Raw genomic sequence first — 18,974 nt, forward strand, 5'->3', positions numbered from 1 at the left:
TCTATACACAAACAATGAGACTGAATAAAGAGAAATTAGGGAATCCATCCCATTTACAATAGTACCAAAAACCATACGTTACCTTGGAATTAACTTAACCAGAGACGTAAAGGATCTATATTCTAGAAACTACAAATCACTCTTGAAAGACATTGAAGAAGACACAAAAAGATGGAAAAATTTTCCATGCTCATGGATCAGAAAAATTAGCATAGTTAAAATGTCCATGGTCTCCAGAGCAATCTACACTCTCAATGCTATCCCGATCAAAATAACAATGACATTTTTCAAAGAGCTGGAACAAACAGCCCTTAAATTTGTGTGGAACTAGAAAAGGCCCCGAATCGCCAAGGAATTGTTGAAAAGGAAAAACAAAGCTGGGGGCATCACAATGCTGGATTTCAAGCTGTACTACAAAGCTGTGATCACAAAGACAGCATGGGACTGGCACAAAAACAGACACATAGACCAATGGAACAGAATAGAGAACCCAGATATGGACCCTCAGCTCTTTGGGCAACTGATCTTTGATAAAGCAGGAAAAAACATCCAGTGGAAAAAAGACAGTCTCTTCAATAAATGGTGCTGAGAAAATTGGACAGCTACATGCAAAAGAATGAAACTTGACCACTTTTTCACACCATACACAAAGATAAACTCTAAATGGATGAAAGACCTAAATGTGAGACAGGAATCCACCAAAATCCTAGAGGAGAGCATAGGCAGCAACCTTAGGACATCGGCCACAGCAACTTTTTCATGTCACATCTCCAAAGGCAAGAGCAACAAAAGATAAAATGAACTTGTGGGACTTCATCAAGATAAAAAGCTTCTGCACAGCCAAGGAAACAGTCAAAAAAACTAAGAGGCAGCCCACAGAATGGGAGAATATATTTGTAAATGATGCTACAGATAAAAGACTGGTATCCAAGATCTACAAAGAACTTCTCAAACTCAATACACGAGAAACAAATAAACAAACCATAAAATGGGTAGAATATATGAACAGAGACTTTTCCAATGAAGACATACAAATGGCTAACAGACACATGAAAAAAGTTCAAAATCACTAGCTATCAGGGAAATTCAAATCAAAACCACACTAAGATACCACGTTACGCCAGTTAGAATGGCAAAAATTAACAAGACAAGAAACAACAATTGCTGGAGAGGATGTGGAGAAAGGGGATCCTTCCTACATTGTTGGTGGGAATGCAGTTTGGTGCAGCCACTCTGGAAAACAGTGTGGAGCTCCCTTAAAAAGTTAAAAATTGAGCTACCCTATGACCCAGCCATTGCACTACTGGGTATTTACCCCAAAGACACAGATGTAGTGAAGAGAAGGACCATATGCACCCCAAGGTTCATAGCAGTATTGTCCACAATAGCTAAATCGTGGAAAGAGCCAAGATGCCCTTCAACAGATGACTGGATTAAGAAGATGTGGTCTATATATACAATAGAATATTACTCAGCTTCAGAAAGAACGATTTCTCAACATTTGCTGCAACATGGACGGCACTGGAGGAGATAATGCTAAGTGAAATAAGTCAAGCAGAGAAAGACAATTATCATGATTTCTCTCAACTATGGAACATAAGAACTAGGAAGATTGGTAGGGGAAAAAAGGGATAAGGAAATGGGGTAATCAGAAGGGGGAATGAAGCATGAGAGTATGGACTATGAGAAACAAACTGAGGGCCTCAGAGGGGAGGGGGTGGGAGAATGGGATAGACCGGTGATGGGTAGTAAGGAGGGCATGTATTGCATGGTGTACCGCGTGTTATACGCAACTAATGAATCATCGAACTTTACATCAGAAACCGGGGATGTACTGTATGGTGACTAACATAATATAATAAAAAAACATAAAAAAAATATCCAGTTCATAGTGAACAGTAAATAAACATACTTTTAAAATAACCTCATAACAGTGATCATTTGACCATCTTGTTTCTTCTGAGAAAACTAAGTCTGTGTCATCACCAGAAAATAGTTCCTTAACCTATTGTGGTCCACATGGAGATGATGTTATTTTTAAAAATCTGGGTACTAGCAAACATTTCTATAAGTGCTCTAATCTCCCATCTGAGAAAACCCCTGGAAAAGTAGCTTCAGAGAGAATCAAATCAAGAAATCCTTCATCCTAGGCAAAGGGTCCACATGACTCAGCAGTGAATAGGGAGGCAGGTTATACAGATGTTTTTAAGGACAGCACAAATAAAACCTCTTTCCAATATTCAAATATGGCTGCACTCACACACTGGGTATAAAGATTCCTTGAACTGTAGAAAGATTTCTGACCTTGGAACTGAGGTTCCAAATTGAAAAATATATATTATTGCTAGATTATTTTCTCACAGTCTGTGCTAAGCGTTAATGTCACTAGCCAGAAGCTTGACATCTATAGATGGAACAGCATGTTTTTGTTTAAGGGCTATTAAGAGGATCATAATAGAGCTCCTTAAAATAAAATATTCACCTCCTTTTTCCTGAAGCTAATGCTGGAAATTTCTTCATTGAGATTTTATTTATTCATACTGTGCATGCAAAGTTAAAATGCAAGGAGTTCTGGGAAGCAAGGAATATAATAACAACTGTCATTTCATATCAACAAACCACAGACTGGGTTTGTTGGAACCTGTCTAAAAGAAGTGCTACTTGAGAACAGCTCCTTACACAGTGAGACATACAAGAAGTACTTGGCATATTGACTTGAAGAACCTCAATGATCTGGAAAAGAACAGAATTTCACTGTTTTTGGAAGACACATGTTAAGTTGATCAGAATGAGCAATTCAGGGCTCTGTACTAGCATGAAATCCCTGACGTTCTGGGAATGCATTGGTTCAGGAAAAAGAGGCGAGAATCAAAAACAAAGGTAGAAAGGTATTAGAAACAAGTTCACCTGGTTTAGAATTTTGCCCAGCAAGTGCCTGAATCTTGCATCCTTTACATTTTATGTAACCCACGGTCCTGACAGGTGGACAGAATTGGAGAGCACTGTAAGAGCAGAAAAATTAATGTTCTGGAAATCATAGGAATGGGGTGTTGGTTGAGATGACATATTGAGACACAGGGAACTCAAAATATCTTCTTGATGTCCTTTTGATGTAGGAAAAGATGTAAGTGTTTGAAGCCAATGGCCAAGAAAGAATTCTTGAGATGTCTTTGGTGCAAAAAGGTGGTTTTATTAAAGCACAGGTACAGCACCCGTGGGCAGAAAGAGCTGCACCGGGGTCATGAGGAGGGGATCATTATATACTTTCAAGTTAGGAGGGGGTTAGGGATAACCTAAATAGCCAAGGAATTTTGGAAGCAAGGTTTCCAGGACCTTGAGGGAGCTAGGTATTGTGGGGAAAAGTCACTTATTACTGTCTAATAAAACCTGAGTCATGAGACCCTTCAGATGTATATGGGTGGGTCATATGCTTGGGGGATGATTGCCAACATGTATCTTGGGGGGCAGAGATAAAAGAAGTTTCCAAAGGAATTTTTATGTTACAGTAGACTTACAGGATCCTGGAAGCTGGACTAAGATTGCTTTTTGCCCTTAGCAAAGTATTAACATCAAGGCAGCTGAGTCCCCAGAGAAATGTCACACTGCCTGTTGCAAGGACTTGTCAATGTTCTGTAGGCAGTAAGGAAATTTAGTAATTTTTCTTCTCTACCTTTGTTTCCCAGATCATTTAATTCTACCCTTTCCAGACTAGGGCAATGCTACAATGTTACTATCTGCTTCCTTGACGTTTCATGCCCAAAGAAATGCAAACTCCTCTCTAGAGGCTAAAGAAGGTAACAGGATATATGAAAATTAAGATAGTCTTGTAGACATATCTGGGACCGAGTCATTAAGTCCTAGGTCTGTTTCTCACTAGATGTATGATCTTTGGAAGTTTTTAAGCCTTCCTTATCTCAATTTCCTGATCCACAAAATGGCATCTAATAATACCTCTCTGGCATGGTTTTAAGAAGTTATTTAAGTAATTTATGTGCTGTGCTAAGCACACATTGGTTGTGATTAAGCTTCTGTGTTATTCATTATGTAATTTTAATCCCTTAATGTTCCCAAGGAAGAGAAAAGTCCACTCTGAGGGCAGATTAGAACATATTAGAGAAGTAAAAACCAGATCAAGGAGGGAGAGATAGAGATGGATAGGGGAAGAATGATCTCACTCTGAGAATAGAGTTTTAGGAGCGCTCAAACACAAGGAAAGTACAGAGCAAAGGTAACATAGAGAGGAAGAGATGAAGGGAAGTAATAAGTGGCCCAGGAGCTAATCAGAATCAAGGGGGCCCTAGCTCTCCTCTTCCCTGATGGTGAAACCCTGTAGGTGCTCTGGCTTGTTCACTGGATGTCTCAGTAAACCTTAAAGCAGAAGGAAAGAGCAACAACAATCTCTCTTTCTGGGAAGACCCTTTGTCTATCTAGGTGCCAGTATTAGGAAAAGAAATATATTAGTGCATGTGCCAGGATCCTTCCAGGCTAAGATTTCAAAATCCTTTTCTAGATTCTTACAAGTTTGGGCTGCTTTGAATCCAAATAAAGAGAAATTTTGAAAAGTTTTGATTCTTGGCATATAAATATTTGACCAATTATACAGACCATTTCAAACCCAATTACACAGTTATTTTTCACTATTTTCTCTTACTGTTCTAAATATTTTTCCTGCGGGTATTATGTAAATAAAGGTTTCTCAGATCTAACCATTCAGAAGAGCAACTAGATTTAAACAGCCAATGTGTGGGCAGCTGAGCCTGCAAGCCCAGGAGACAGCTGAATTGATGCTTTGAATTCCTTAGAGGTCAGCCAGAAGCAAATTTTTGACTCATTATCTTAGAAATTTCCTTATATGTATGTATGTATTGACCAAAATACTTTTCACGTACCCCTCAGCTTGCTTAAACTTTAGACAGGTTTCTTCCAGAGTATAGACCGTTTCTTTCTCTGATCTCTTGTCTTAGGGTATTTACTTTACAAAACTTGAAATTGCAAATTCTTTCTCTGCCTCTTTAAAATGGATATAACTCTCCTCCCAGCCTTTTGCCTGTCTTTCTCAAGGACCTGGGAACTATCTCCATGAAATGCAAACATTGAAGGAGACAGTATTCCTATTTCTCAGTCTGTGGGAGGATAGGAGCCTAATTTAGATGGACAACTATTAGCAAATACAGATGGCCCCATCACAGAGAAGAACATTTGCAAACTTGGGAATAGTTCAATGTACTTGACACATCCCATTGATCAATCTCCTCCATACAGTCCTCTAGTACTTTTCAACTACCTCACCCTAGTGTTTTATTTATTTATTTATTTATTTATTTATTTATTTATTTTGAAGGTTAATTGACATACAATATTATATTAGTTTCAGATGTACAACATGCTGATTTGACAATTCTATACATTACTCAATGATCACCACAAAAGTATATTCACCATGTGTCACCATATAATATTATTATAATATTACTGAGTATATTCCCTATACTGTTTTTCATTTCCAGGTATTTATTTTATAACGTAAATTTGTACCTCTTAACTCTCTTAATCTATTTTTCCCATCCCCTATCCACCTCCCCCTGGCAACCACTGATTTGTTGTCTGCATGTAAGAGTCTGTTTTTTTGTTTTGTTTTGTTTTTTATTCATTAGTTTTGTTTTTTAGATTCCACATATAAGTGAAATCATATAGTATTTGTGCTTTATTTAAAACTTTCCTGCCTTTTCATTCAGTAGAGTTCAGTCTCTCTCCCCTACTGGGACTGTAAATCTAGTATAAAAGTTGAAAGAAAAAACTATAGTTACAATAATTTGTTAATGGATACACAATATAAAAAGATGTTCCAGAGATGAGTTAAGAGGATGGGCATAGGAAATGAAAGTTGGCTTGGGTAAAGACATAACAATCCTATTTCTACTATGTTTTCAATGTGTGAATTTGGGAAAGGTTTTGATCCCTTTTTTCCCCCCAAATTTACCACAGAAATAATAATATTCTTTGCAAAATGTGAGGATTTAGTTAGAACATGAGGATTTAGTTATGAATGAAGCTCAGCACTAATTAAACATATCTTCTATCTTCAGTCATATATTTCTAACTTGTTCACCATTCTAAATTTTTATTTTTAATTTTTATTTATTTATTTTTGATGTACAGCGCGATGATTCATTAGTTGCATATAACACTCAGTGCATCATGCAATACGTGCCCTCCTTACTACCCATCACCAGCCTATCCCATTCCCCCACCCCCCTCCCCTCTGAAGCCCTCAGTTTGTTTCTCATAGTCCATAGTCTTTCATGGTTCATTCCCCCTTCTGATTACCCCCCCTTTCTTTATCCCTTTCTTCTCCTACCGATCTTCCTAGTTCTTATGTTCCATAGTTGAGAGAAATCATATGATAATTGTCTTTCTCTGCTTGACTTATTTCACTTAGCATTATCTCCTCCAGTGCCATCCATGTTGCAGCAAATGTTGAGAAATCGTTCTTTCTGATAGCCGAGTAATATTCCATTGTATATATGGACCACATCTTCTTAATCCAGTCATCTGTTGAAGGACATCTTGGCTCTTTCCATGATTTAGCTATTGTGGACAATACTGCTATGACCATTGGGGTGCATATGGCCCTTCTCTTCACTACGTCTGTGTCTTTGGGGTAAATACCCAGTAGTGCAATGGCTGGGTCATAGGGTACCTCAATTTTTAACTTTTTAAGGGACCTCCACACTGTTTTCCGGAGTGGCTGTACCAACTTGCATTCCCACCAACAATGTAGGAGGGATCCCCTTTCCCCACATCCTCTCTAACAATTGTTGTTTCCTGCCTTGTCAATTTTTGCCATTCTAACTGGCGTAACATGGTATCTTAGTGTGGTTTTGATTTGAATTTCCCTGATGACTAATGATTTTGAACTTTTTTCATGTGTCTGTTAGCCATTTGTATGTCTTCATTGGAAAAGTGTCTGTTCATATCTTCTGGCCATTTTTTGATTTGTTTATTTGTTTCTTGTGTATTGAGTTTGAGAAGTTCTTTGTAGATCTTGGATACCAGTCTTTTATCTGTAGTGTCATTTGCAAATATCTTCTCCCATTCCGTGGGCATCCCTAGTTTTTGATGTAGAGTTCCAAGATTCATTACTTGTGTATAACACCCAGTGCACCATGCAATACGTGCCTTCCTTAATACCCATCACCAGCTGGTGATGGGTTCTAAGCTGGCTTCTTAATCATGACGACAAATTTGATATTCTAGGATGACAGTCCACCACCCCCTATCAACTCCTTATGTAATTTTGTGGACCCTCATCTTATGCCTCTAGAGGTTCCCTTCTTTTATTTTTAAGATGGATATTAACACAAAGAACAATTTGTGGGAATAGAGAAAATTTGTTGATGTGGCAAAGTAAAAGGTTAATAACGGAAGTAAAATCCTTGATAAAGGGACAATAAATGATCCAGAGCACAAGTGGTTTTGTCCATAGGTAGGAAGAAGGGCCCCTTATCTGTTGTAAATAAGAGGTAAGGTAAAGAGAGTAGGGACTTAGGCAGCTAGCTTGGTAGATTTTATGGCTGGAATATGAGAGACTTTCTAACTGATCGCTGCAAAGTTTTTGATGAAATATGAGATGAAATTGTGAGCAGAGTCTGCCTATCTATCTATCATCTATCTATCTATCTATCTATCTATCATCTATCTATCTATCATCATCTGTGTGTATATATGGTGTGTGCTTTTAGTGGTGAGGGATTTTGATGATACAAGAACACAAAACTCAGGTACATCAAGTGGAAGACTAATTTACTAAGAAAATGCAGTAAGATTAACTGGTGATACATTTGCCCATTTGAGATTTGGGGACTAATTTGAACAAGTATGTGATTATCTCCAGTAATAGTGAGCTGCTTAAGCACATGTGTGGGGCAGAAAGATATTTGGTATTATTTTTTTAATTTAAATTCAATTAGCCAACATCATTAGTTTTTGATGTAGTGTTGAATGATTCATTAGTTGCATATAACACCCAGTGCTCATCACATCACGTGCCCTCCTTAATGCCTATCGCCCAGTTACCCCATCCCCCCACTGACCTCCCTTCCTCAACCCTTAGTTTGTTTCTGAGAATCAAGAGTCTCTCTCTCATGGTTTGTCTCCCTCTCTGATGTTTTCCCATTTAGTTTTGGTATTAAATGGGGTTTGTTTTTTTCCACGAATATGCAGTGACAAAGGAAAAAAAAGGTAAAAAATTAAAGCATTTTAGCAAAATAAATAAATCACAGAAACAAGGCTATATAAGGAATTAAGTGGGGGAATATGCAGAGGATTACGGCTAGGGCAAAGGCAGTAAAGCCATTAGTCTGGATCTGAAGAACTGCTTCTGCTTCTGTAGGAACACTAGGGTAAGCAAGTTATAAATTTTGGAGATAGTGGTAAGATAGAGGAAGGCCTGAAATTCAGATTTTGCAGATATAAGTATTGAGATGACAAAGTGATGGGTATTATTTCGAGAGCAGGAAGCTAAGATGGGGTAAAAGATTCAGTCTCTGGCACAGTAGAAGACAAAGTCTAGAGTGCTGAATTAGCATGGTAAGGATTTTTTGTTTTGTTTTTTGTTTTCCTTTAATATGATTAATTTTATTTATTTATTTTGTTATGTTCAATTAGTCAACATATAATACATCATTAGTTTTTGATATAGTGTTCAAAGATTCATTAGTTGCATATAACACCTAGTGCTCATCACCACACATGCCCTCCTTAATATTTAGAATTTAAAGAAAATTTAATGAAAAAAAATCAGCCCAAGATAATCAGTCAAGTTATAACACTAATGTGCTGTTGGAGGAAATGCCTACTTGCATTTGATCAGAGAAGCTGTTGCCTCCAGAACAGGATCATATCTGGTCACATATCCTATGCCCAGCTTAAACCAGACTCCGCTCCTGTCAATGTCTCAGCCAGCTTGGAAGTCCACATGCTAACCCAACCCACACTTTCACACTATAAAACTTGCCCATGTTTGCCTGCTTTGTTCTGACACATATGACTTGCAACCTCAGACTCAGGATAACTACTTTTTAATGCTGTCCAAGTCCATCCCCACCTGGCCTTTCCTTCTAACTCAAGACAACTAACTACATTCAATTGACTGAAGACTGGTCTCTCTTCCCTTGACTGTTAACCAAGCACTGGATGACTAAGTTCAACTACCTATCTGAATAACCGGTAAAACCACGTGGTGGCAGCTATACTTTGAGATCCACTGACAAATTATTCATACCCAGGGAAAATGATTCAGCTTTTTTAGATAGTATTGAGAATCCTGTATTAGGGCAAATTTGGGAAGAATTCTTTTGAAAATTAATATTTGTAGTGAAATATATGTTGCAATAAGAAATGATGAATTATGTATATTATTTTTCCAATACATGCATATTTATTTCCAGTTATTAAGGAATGGGTTATGAAAATAACGGCTAAAATTTTCATATTTTACTTATTAATTTAGATCTGATCACAGTGTCCATTTTGGCTCCTGCTGTCCAGATCACCGCATAATCTCCAAAGGATAATGGACAAAGCAGCTGGTAGAGAATTGAAGCAGGGAATCCTGTATGTCAGGCAAAAGGCGCATGATACCCAGGGTGTAGAAGAAAAGGGACTGCCATGCCTCTGGGACATGATTTTAGGACAAAACAAAGAAAAAACCCTTTCCTATCTTCAACCTCCAAATACTCCTGACTTATGAACTGCAAAAGATTCTATGAATTATGGGATAAAGTTTATCCTTGAAACAAAGTGAAGATGGGATAAACTTGCGTGGTGTATTTGCACACATAAAATATAATGAAGAAAGAAAAGTTGCCACCAGGGGCTTGACTTCCACAGAAGCGGGCATCAGATTTCTTTTTAGGGTATTTGTAAAGTGTCAGAAGGATTTCCTCAAAATAGGTAAATAAGTAAAATAATAAAAACAAACCTTTTTACTGTGGTTGATGACCAAAATGTTACCATTAGTGATTTCTTTCTTCTGCTGTTTCTAAAAATAAAACGTCAACAACTTTGGAAAACATGACATAGTGGCTTTGTTGACAGGTAGTAACATCATGAGGGGGAGAGAGTTAATTGGATCCCATCCAAAGGAAAAAAAGCTAAAGACTGGTCAGTGCAGAATGAAATATGAAATGACTTTATTTCACAATATTGATCAGAAAGTATTAGCAGAGAACATTAATAAGTGTATGAATGAATAGGAAGCAGAAGGAGAAAGTGGTCCCACATTTTACTGATTTTGAAAGACAAGGTTGGTCACAAAGGAGCCTAAAGTCCTGGGTTTATGAAGAGGCACTTCGTACCAAAGAAACCCAAAACAAACAAACAAAAAACAAAACCTAAAACCAGAGTTAAGTGGGTATTGGAGATAAGCATCACTTACTTCATCATTTTTGCCCAGATTGTGCCTCAATCCTGCCCCACATGTCTCAGGGGCAGGCCATCTGAAGATTATTGTTAACTGCAAATAAAGTAATTGTCTGAAGCTCAGAAGTCATTGATGAGGAGATAGTTTAAGCCATGAAGAGTGGGAAATATGCTCCTAATGTCCTACCATATCCCTATCCATGCTGCTTTCAGATGGTGGACTCAGCTTCTCCGACATAAAATAACGGCTTTATGCCTGAGGTTAAGTAAGTGCAGCACTTGTGTGGTATAACCCAACTATGTCACTACTAGCTGTTTAACTTTGCTGATATTGTTTGATCTTTTAAACTATAATTGTTCCACCTGTAAGCTGAGTAAATTTGGGGGAAATAATATGTCTTACATTTGATTGAATTAGCTTATACATAAAGAGCTGGAAACAGGATTTCTGACCTATTGCAATTGTTAATGAATCCCAGGAAGAGGAAGAAGGGTATTTCAGAGGAGTAGACTAGAGTGTGTTAGGGAAGAGGTAATATGAGGCCATATTGTACAAAGAGCTGTCTCTAGACCTGGAGATAGTGTCTAGACTTGAGAACAGTGAGAAGATGACAGGATTCAAGGGGAAGCTAAGCCTCTTAGAAAGAAAGAAGAGAGGGAGTGAAGGGGAAAAGGAAGTACCTCAAGGAGTAGGTTAGGAGGAGACAAAATCATCAGAGGATCAGGAGGAACATTTTCATGCTCTTGAATTCTCTTAGTGGAGAAAGTATCCTGGAGTTTTGAGTCAATAGGTGAAACGATCAGAGATCAAGTGATACTCATTAAAAGAAGATGTACCACAACTTCCCAACTCTGGGAATTGACATTTTCACCTATTTTCCTTGTAACTCTAAATATGTTGCTGATAGCATTATCTGAACAAAGGACTCTGATGCCGCACCATTCAAAAGACTAGTTGGTTTAGGCTGAACTGAGGAACCCAGGGGACTGGCTCAATAATCTATATTCTTAGGAGTTAACAGCTTGAAGCTACAGTCTAGACTAAGTTGCTAAGAAGCTTGAACTTTAAGAAGACATTAGGGATTTTCTCATGTGTGACCTTTGCAACTTGTAAACTGAAGCAATCAACTTGAACTCCTACATGTGCTTTCCTGCTATTCTGCTGGGAACTGAAGAGAGACAGGGTTGGAAAAGAGAATTTAGAATCTTCTCCCTCAGGAACATGCAGGCCATATGTACCCTCATAGAATTCACTTAGGATCTGAAAAGAGAATCACAGCTAACCTCCAGATTATCCTTTCATGTGTGTATGAGATGATTTTACTTATTTGACTGGGTTTAACATTAATCAATATTAATATTAATCAAATGAGGTAATTTTTTAACATTTTAAAATAACTCTAATACTAATTTATATCTTATACAACAAATAGATGGTCATGGTAAGGTATATAAGCAGAATGTAAGTTTCAGTAGCTTTCCTGTGATCTCTCCTATTCTTATGTTACCTCAAAGATCAGAGAGCCAGAAAGGGAGAAGTTGTTGTTAAAGATATTTGGTCTAGGGGCGCCTGGGTGGCACAGCGGTTAAGCGTCTGCCTTCGGCTCAGGGCGTGATCCCGGCGTTACGGGATCGAGCCCACATCAGGCTCCTCCTCTATGAGCCTGCTTCTTCCTCTCCCACTCCCCCTGCCTGTGTTCCCTCACTCGCTGGCTGTCTCTATCTCTGTCAAATAAATAAATAAAATCTTCATAAAAAAAAAAGATATTTGGTCTAATTATACTTGGTAACTTCTTGTATGAATTATATTTCAGGGTAATCAAAGAAACCCTAATTGATATGAGAACTTAATTTTATTCAGATTAATTCCAGCTAATAAATCCAGAAGGAATAAGAAAATAAGAGAATTACCAGTTTGAAACTTCTAATAAAATAACTACTTCAGGCAATTGTCATCAGTGGTTTGTAAATATATTTAAGTAAAAGAAGGTTGGAGAACTTTACAGTGAAGAGATACAAGTGTCATCACCTGGACCTACTGATCAATCTTGTCATCAAAAAAGTGGGACAACCAGACATCATGCTTCTCTTAATGTAAGGCAACATGAAGATCACAACTCCATTTATGAAGATTTTCAGAAAGGACTTAAGTCAAAGTATGGGATCAAAGGACAAGGTAAATAACACAACTATGAAGCAAATAGGCTCAATCCAGAGTGTAGATATTCCACAGGAATACTGTATGGACTTCTTCAACAACTCAATGGCAGTCACAATTTTCAGATATGCTCAGGAGCTATGAAGACTCCTCCTTGGCAGTGGAGTAAGCTTGTTGTAGCCTACCTGACAGCCCTGGTTCTCCTTTTGAGTGGGATGATCTCCTGAATCTATCATTTTTGCTAGCGTTTACCTCTGCTCTCAGGAGTATTCCTTGTCTATTACCCTGAATGGCCACATCTGAGATAAGCAATGGAGGATATGTCCTTCTTAGCATCTTCACAGCTTTCACTGCCTACTTTTTTATTGAGTTTCAACATGTAGAATTTTCTTTAGGGATTGATCAAACAATGGTTTTTGCAGGGCAGCCTTCTGACTAGAAGGAGGTAGGTAATCATAGCCTGAAATCTTGAATAGCCTTGATTTTTAAGTCTGAAGACCCTATTACCCTTTTTTTTAAAAGATTTATTTATTTGAGAGAGAGAGAGAGAGAGAGAGAACATGAGCAGGAAGGACAGAGGGAAATGAAGAGAATCTCAAGCAGACTCCATGCTGAGCATGCTCTGCACTCCCCTCATCCCTATTTAATTGGGCCACTTTGAGGCTATCTGAATCAATGAATTTGAGTGAGAAAGTAACACTCAAAACCTTGCCTTGCCAGTATGTTTTTGCATTTTGGTGTGAAAGGAATTTAGTCTTATCTCCTATTACGGCCTTTGCATCAAAGCCAGTGCTTATAACTGTATCAGTTTCAGATACAGAAGCAATCAACATTTCACTTCTGTAAGACTCTAAATTACACGACTCTCAGTTAATATAGATCAACTGTAGGCAAAAATTAACTCTGTATACTGTATTTCTTTCCATTTCTGCTTGTGGGCAGGAATTCTAGCCATAATTTATCTCTCATCAGACTTTGCTAAAACAGAAAGGCGCAGTCAACACCCACCAACATCCCGTATTTTCACTATCATTTCCTCTAATGTTATGTCGTCAATAAGCATGTGGGCTGCCTTTCAAGGTACCATGTATGAAAATTTGATCAAATAATTTATTATAACTTAACCAGAGTGTTGGATTTTCCAGTATTCAGGGTTGGTTTTTTTTTTTTAAGTAGGCTCCACACCCAGCATGAAGCCTAAAATAGGGCTCAAATTCACAACCCTGAGATCAAGACCTGAGCTGAGATCAAGAGTTGGCATGTAACCAACTGAGCTACCTATGTGCCCCTTGTATTCAGTTTCTAAATCCCTACTACCTGTTGCTCAACTGCTTGCACCAAACCCCACATATTATAGGTTTTGTTACATGAAGCACTTCACTTCCTGGAATCAAATTCTATATTCTTTAGGATAAAATTTATTTATAAGTATCTGAGACCAAAATGATAATAGCTTAAGAAACACAGAATTTTATTTTTGTCATATAAAAGTCTGGAGGTATTCAGGGTTGCTATTATGGCTTTATTTCCCAAAGTCTTCAGCATGCCAGCAACTTACATTTGAGTGGCCTCCATTCCCAAAGTCAAGTGGTAGACAGCATGAGTATCCCAGCTCCTGCAATATAAATGCTGTCTAGCAAGCAATACAGAGAAAGGGATAAGAAAGAAGTGGAAAAAGGCAAGAGACAGTACTCTTTCAAGAATGACTCCTTAAAACTTTCACATTATACCTCATTAGTCTGAGTTTAATCATGTGGTCACACATGGCTGCAAGAAAGACTGGTTAAAGAATTATTCTGCAAATACATGTGCTTGGATAAAGAACTGTAATAATTCTGTGGTGAGGCAAAAAAGGATAATAGATATTTGATGACAATGAGCAATCTCTGTAGTACTATTAATATAAAATGAGAAAAGATAACCAGAAAACTATAGAATAAAATCTATCATTACTGATGTAAAAATTCTGAGTAAACTATTAGTGAATGGAACATAGCAATGTATCAAACTAAAATTCAGTATGACCAAACAAGGATTATTGCCAAAATATAAGGATGGGTTCATATCAGGAATGCTAAGTGAAATAAGTCAAGCAGAGAAAGACAATTATCATATGGTTTCACATATGGAACATAAGGAATAGCAGGACATTAGGAGAAGGCAGGGAAAAATGAAGAGGGGGATATCAGAGGAGGAAATGAACCATGAGAGACTATGGACTCTGGGAAACAAACTGAGGGCTTCAGAGGGGAGAGGGATGGGGGGATGGGTTAGCCCGGCGATGGGTATTAAGGAGGGCACATATTGCATGAAGCACTGGGTGTTTTACGCAAACAATGAATCATGGAACACTACATCAAAAGCTAATGATGTACTGTATGGTGACTAACATAACATAATAAAATAAAATAAAAAAATAAAATAAAAATTTTTTTAAAAAAAGAAGTTTACTACCAAAAACATTACAACAAGATGGCCTAATGTGTCCCTCAGGTTGACTAGTCTTGAGATGGGGTTTTTTTTTCCCTGACGCTAGACCCCTGACTTCTCTTTCCTCAGAGCATTTACTTTAGAAAACTTGTTTCCATAAATCATTTCTCTACCTCTTTGAGATGTAATCTTTTAAAAGGCTTGTTGCCAATTTTACAGCTCAGGAATGTTGTTCTGAAAGAACTGGGAAACATCTTTTTGAAATGTAATCATCAAGAATGATAAGCACCTTGGATCTCCCAGATTCTATGGGGAGAGTAGGAGCCAAACTTCAAGGGCACATTAGTCTAAGTTGTAAAACTACCGCTTGTCATGAAGATACAAGAGAGTTTACTTTTCCTATAGGTAAAGCCAATTAGCAAACACAGATGGCCTAGGATCTCCCCACTCACCATAATTCTTAAAACCCTACCATCTTTTGTTCCAGTGGAGTTTAGTTCAGACTCAGTTCTGGCCTTTCTACTTTACTGCAATAGCCTTGAACACAGTCTTCTTTGCTTTTTTATCTAGTGCAATTCTTGCTTTGACAATATCAAAGAATCAAAGTAAAACTGTGGCAATAGTAGTAGATGCTGAAAAAAGTAATTTGTAAAATTCTGTACCCATTGCTAATAAATAGCAATAGAAAGAAACTGCTAAAATAAAATATTATAGGAAATATTATCTAAAAAGTGAAATACTAAAAAAATTCAGTTAAATTTAAGAATAACCCAGGGATGCTCATTGATACCATTATTGAATATTTTAGAAGTTTTCAAAAAAATGTTCACAAATTTTAAAAAAGAATGAAATTACTATATGGATATTAGAAATAAACACTATAAAATGTATTTTTTTCTTGGTTGTATAATTGCATGTCTAGGAAACTTAAGAGATTATTATAGAAAAAGAAAAAAGAGTTAATAAGAGATTTTGGTACAGTGGCTCATTGCATCCATCTGGGTTCAGCTGAAACTACAGAAAGGAATTTGCTATAGGAAAAATTTTTTAAAAATTTTTTTTATTGATTTATTTGAGAGAGAGAGTGAGCATGAGAGGGGGAAGGGTCAGAGGGGGTAAAGGAGAAGCAGGCTCCCCACTGAGCAGGGAGACCAACATGGCTCTTGATCCCAGGACCCTGAGATCATGACCCAAGCTGAAGGTAGATGCTAAACCGACTGAGCCACCCAGGTGCCCTGCTTATGAAAATGTTTAAGAAGGACTGGAGGAACAGGCACTAGGATGATCTTCTAGTTAACAATCTATGCAGATCCACTCCTTTGTCCCAATTGGAAAAGCTGCTGCCACTGGTACAGAAAGCCAAGGAATTAGGAAAGTTCTACTGCTGCAGTTGACTAAAGAGCCATGCTACTTTCAACCTAGTCAAAAGCTATCTCTACTATTGTAGAAGCTACTAAATCAGGGTGTCTTCACCACAGCTGCTGTCTGCAAAGCCATGCCATCTCTATCATGACGTAGGTCAGAAAAAAGGAAAACCCACATCTTGACATTGTTCTCCTAGGATTAAGGTCCAAATTATTATTTTGTATGAGTATGTCTGAAACTTAAGAAACCTTCTTTTTTTTATAATAATATTTTTGTTATATTACGTTAGTCACCATACACTACATCTCTAGTTTTTGATGTAAAGTTCCATGATTCATTACTTGCATATAACACCCAGTGCACCATGCAATATGTGCCCTCCTTAATACCCATCACCAGCCTATCCCTAGATCCAATGGAGTCTACAAATATAGTTGTTACCTTTCTAGTTTCTGCATACTAGAATAGGATAGGAAGGGATTCAAGCAAATGCAATCCGTAGTATCTTCTATACTGGGTACAACAGTAATTATTTAAAACTTGCCATCTTTTCTCTGTACTATTAGTAAGACAAAAATGGTAAAACAACCCATTTATAATAGTGACAGAAATTTTTTATACTTAAGTACATTTAAGAAGAATGGCATAGGACCTACATAATGATAATCTGAAATTTTATTTAGGGATATAAACAATGTCTGAACAAATTCAACATATTCTTATTGTGACAGTATTCTTACTGGGATGACTTATTATCATTAAAAGTCTACTATCCCCAAACTAGTTTCTAAATTTGATGCCATTTCAGTTGTAATCCCAAAATTGTATTTCTTTGAAGTTGAAAAAAGGATACTGAAGCTCCTATAACAGAATTGAGAAGGAATGATGGTGGTGGGGGGAAAGATATTGATCTTGTCAAATACCCACATAATATTTTAATAAAAAGAGATAAATAGAACATCGTTAAAATTAAAAACCCATAAATATATTTTAGATTTAATGTGACTCGATTGCTATTTTAGTTCAGTCAGAAAAGGAGTCATTTATTAATGTTGCTGTCACAAGTTGTTATCCATCATAACTTATTGAAGTTAGACATCTATTTCACACCAAGTACAAACATGAATTCCAAATGATTACAGACTTAAATGTAAAAAGTTAAAAATTACAGGCTAATAAGAAGGACATCTAAGAAACTTCTTAAAATCAAAGTTGAAGTAGACCTTTACCGAGATGGGCAAAGAGACTTATTAATGTTTAAAGAAAATAAATTGTGTATGAATATATAAAAACAAAAACTTTGGCTTGGCAAAAGATACCATAAAAAAAGACAAGAGCAAATAATAGAGCTGAAAAAACACTTGCTGCATAGAATACAAATGGTTAACGTACCTGAAATGTAAAGTGCTCTAAAACATTAATAAAAACAGCAAATAAGCCAAAAGTAAAACGGGCTATGGAAAAGATCTTCACAAAAGATCAAATGCAAATGGTCAACTAATATGTGAAAAGATGTTAATATTGCCTAGTAGTCAGAAGAAACTGAAATAAAAATATCAATATATAATAAACTGAAACACATTGCAGCTCAGTAGGGGTTAAAGGGCACCCTTACTCTGCTGGTGGAGATGTAAAGTATACCTGGTAAACAATATGGCAACATCAATTAAAATTAGAAATACATATACACTTTACAATTCTATTTCTGGGAATCAATTCTAGATAATAAAAACATTAAATTTCGTATTATGTACTGAAAAAATGTTTATTGTAGCATTTTTTTGTAGCGGTTAAAAAATGGAAGCAAACAGAGTTTTAGAGGGGAGGGAGGTGTGGGAATGGGCTAGCCCTGTGAAGGGTATCAAGGAGGGCACATATTGCATGGAGCACTGGGTGTTATATGCAAACAATGAATCATGGAACACTACATCAAAAACTAATGATGTACTGTATGGAGACTAACATATCATAATAAAAAATTAAAAAAAAACTATAATCATTAGTATAGCAAAAAAAATGGAAGCAAAGTTGTTTCCATATTTTGGCTAAGCAAAATATGTCAGACTGAGAAAGACAAATACCATATGATTTCACTTATACATGGTCTAAAAACAAAACAAATGAATAAACAAATACACAAAAAGCAGAATCAGACCTGTAAATACAAAGAATTGATGGTTGCTGGAGGGAAGATGGGTCAGGGGATGGGCAAAATGGGTGAAGGGGAGTGGGAGATACAGGCTTCCAGATACGGAAGGAATAAATCCAGGAATAAAAGGCACAGCATAAGGAATATGTACATGATATTGTAAGAGTGTTGCATTATGACAGATGGTAGCTACACTTGTGGTGAGCCTAACATAAGGTATAAAGAAGCTGAATCGCTATGTCGTACACCTGAAACTAACATAACATTGTATGTCCACTATATACATATAAAATTTTTTTTAAATGGAAGCAAAGTGAATCCATATGTAGGGAAATGGCTTGAGAAACTATGACACATTCACAAGATGGGATTTAATGCTGACACCAAAAAAATGAAATAGAGCTATGCCATTTGAATGTGTAGTAAGTTTCATAAATTATTAATGAATGA

This window comes from Ailuropoda melanoleuca, chromosome 16, assembly GCF_002007445.2.
Source record: "Ailuropoda melanoleuca isolate Jingjing chromosome 16, ASM200744v2, whole genome shotgun sequence".
NCBI lineage: Eukaryota > Metazoa > Chordata > Mammalia > Carnivora > Ursidae > Ailuropoda > Ailuropoda melanoleuca.